Source organism: Rattus rattus, chromosome 3, assembly GCF_011064425.1.
Source record: "Rattus rattus isolate New Zealand chromosome 3, Rrattus_CSIRO_v1, whole genome shotgun sequence".
NCBI classification, from domain to species: Eukaryota; Metazoa; Chordata; class Mammalia; order Rodentia; family Muridae; genus Rattus; species Rattus rattus.
In genome coordinates, this window is record NC_046156.1 from 34,064,470 (window position 1) to 34,067,867 (window position 3,398).

Consider the following 3,398-nt stretch of genomic DNA (forward strand, 5'->3'; position numbering starts at 1 on the left):
TTAGCTATCCTGGGTTTTTTGTTATTCCAGATGAATTTGCAAATTGTTCTGTCTAACTCTTTGAAGAATTGGATTGGTATTTTGATGGGGATTGCATTAAATCTGTAGATCACTGTTGGTAAAATTCACTGCCATTATCTTAGTTCAGGCCTTCTGCATTACCTCTGAGTACTATTCACTGGTCTTGTCTCCATTAGAGCTACTGCAACAAATTACAGCAGACGGAGCATCATGAGCAATAGACAAGTTTCTTGAGTTCTAAAGAGTAGAAAGTCCACAGAAGACACAGCAGACCCAGTGATTGGTCTGAGCCCAGGTCCTGGCTTCAGATGGATGCTTCCATGCTCTGTCCTCACCTAGACAGCAAAGATAGGAAACAAGCTCTCTGAGGGTCTTCTGTGACCAAAGAATCTAACTTCATGGCCTAATTGCCTCCAAAGGTCCCACTCCTAACAGCATCCACTTGACGTCCATGTTTCAACCCATGCAGCTGGACTCACAATCGTGTGTGGAACAAGCTCATTCTTTAGGTTCTTTTTGTGTGGTTTTGGTTTTTTCTGTTTATTTGTTTGTTTACTTTGATCCCTGCCCCACTCTGGGATGAGAGCAATCTTTTATAACCCATCATTGTACTGCTTTTCCAGGAACAGTGCTCCCCTTCTGCAGTATAGTCTATGCTTTCCCAGGGACAGTGCTCCCCTTCTGAGTATAGGTTATGCTTTCCCAGGGACAGTGCTCCCTTCTGCAGTATAGGCTATTTTTTCCCCAGGGGTAGTGCTCCCCTTCTGCAGTATAGACTATACTTTCCCAGAGGCGGTGCTCCCCCTCTGGAGTATAGGCTATGCTTTCCCAGGGGCAGTGCTCCCACTCTGCAGTATAGGCTATGCTTTGCCAGGGGCAGTGCTCCCTTCTGCAGTATAGGCTAGTCCTCCAGGAAGACTTTAAGACTCAACCCAACTGAACTTCCCACCCCATCACCTAAGAAGCCCTGCTCCAAGCAGTGTACATTTTAGTGGTGCCAGACACTACATTTGACCATCTGTCACTCCATGCCTTCTCTACTGTTTAACATTCCAGCTTAAACTGCCACTTATTCTTTAAAACCTTTGTCTACTCACTCCTCCTCTCCCCCGAGTTCAGGCAGACAAACCATGCTATTCTCTCTCCATACCAATAGCATGGCTCTATTACATATGAGAAAGAATCAGATGTACAGTATTTGAGGAGCTGGTTTGGAACTGGAGACTGAACCCAAGGTCGTGTGCACACACAAGTGCTTCACACACAGCTACACTACTTTTTTTTTTTCAACTATACTATAGAATTTCAGAGAGCAGAGAATTTTTCTTTTAAATTCTCAGGGCCCCCCCCACATTTTCTACAATAAAATAAACTTTACAAAATAATTTATAGACAAGAATAAAAATGAGGAGTACAGGAAAGAAGGAAAGAGTAAGCTTTTGACACTTTCTAGAAATGAATCTATAGGCACATGGCCCTTCTGCTCAGCATTCACTCCATTTGCAGAATAGAAGAATAATGACAGATCTTCCTCCTGTGGGTCATCCTCACCAGTGTGAGTGGGATTACCCTCACCAGTGTGAGTGAGCTAAATGAATGGCCATGAAGTCCAAGAATTGAGCCCAAGATCATTCTATCTGTCAAATATATTTTTAGAAAAAGAAAACTGGGAAATTTCTCTAAAATTTTTATTCAAAAAGCATTTTTATTGAATAATGGTAGGGTGGGTGATAAAACATGCTACAATTCCAACTTCACCCCTTTACTGATGAGTTCAGCCACATCAAAATGCAATAAAGGGGATACGAGAGATTCCTGAGAATCATTCAAATGTGCATCAGTCATTTTCCTTCCACAAAATGAACATTTCTATTAAGATAATAATACATGAAAATGGAATTTTAATGTATAGAGATTTTCTAAAATCATGAGACCAACTAGTAAAAGGCAGACTTGCTACTTTATTTTTGTAGACCTGAAATGAGACAATGAAAAACTAAAGTCGGAATAAAATCTTTTTCACAAGTGTAAATTTTGAGTGTATGTTACTCAAAGACACAATACTTAAGAGTGTCAGATCCTTTTCACATTAAGTAAAAGCTACAAAGACATTGGAAAGCTAATCCCTTGTAAAGAAAGTGGACTTCAGGCTGGTTAAGAGCACTGGCTGCTCTTCCAAAGATCATGAGTTCAATTCCCAGCAACCACACGGTGGCTCACAACCATCTGTAATTGGATCTGGTGCCCTCTTGTGGTGTATCTGGAGACAACAACAGTGTACCCACACACATGAAATAAATCTTTGTAAAGAAAGAAAAGAAAAGAAAGTGTATTTCTCAAAAAATAAAGGGAAGGGTTGGGGATTTAGCTCAGTTGTAGAGCGCTTGCCTAGCAAGCACAAGGCCCTGGGTTCGGTCCCCAGCTCCGAAAAAAAAAAAAGAAAAAGAAAAAGAAAAAGGAAAAAAAAATAAAGGGAAAAGATGGACTTAGAAAAGTGTGTCAGGTTCAAACGTTATTTCCCAATAATGACCACGATGGAGGAAACAAACAAATTGAACTAGAGAAATCTGAGATAATAAGCTCCGTTGTTAATATCAGGGGACACGAATATTTATTGAGATCACCGCTATAAATTTCAATGTGGAGAAGGAAGAAAGAGGAAAAGGATGGAGAGTGGAAGAGGAAAGAGATAAGCCCAAGAGCAGACGACTGAGGACTGAGGCGACAGTAAGAGTGTGCACCTTAGAGCGCAGAGATACAGGCAGGAAAATAACTGCCCTTACGCACAATGGCCACTCTGCGTCACCCATATTTCTGTAAATGAAGGGACTCTGGCCGGTCTGAACATGGTGGACATGCCTCAGGCAGGCCTTGCCCTTCTCCCCCATTCCCTCTGAAATTCTGCTGGAAACCATTAGATTGCATTCCTAAAGCTGGCATCGATTCCTATTCCTTTTTTGACCACTCCCTCCTGAGGCTGACTACCAAGGTCTCCCTACCGAAGTATTGAAGTCCAGCAATGAAAAGCCCCCTTTGGCTCACCTAATTAACATCACCAATTAAAATTAAACACCTAACATAGGGTTTCCTCTTTATAAACCATATATGCCCTATGGGTCTCCTCTCTATCCAGAAGCAGTCCTTTATCCCCACTCCACCCACACATAGTTCCCCTCCTCCCTCTGCCTTGTTCCCTTCCCCTTCTCCCTCATCCTCTATCTCCTGTCTTTTTCTCTCATTCTCTGCCTCCTGTCCCTCTGCGGCACGTAAATCTCCTTTCTGCTGAGAACTTGATCTAAGAGGGTCCTGAGTAGACACTTTTCCTTTCAGTAAGTAGCCCTGATAAAATCTAAGTGTGATACAAGAACTGTGTTTCT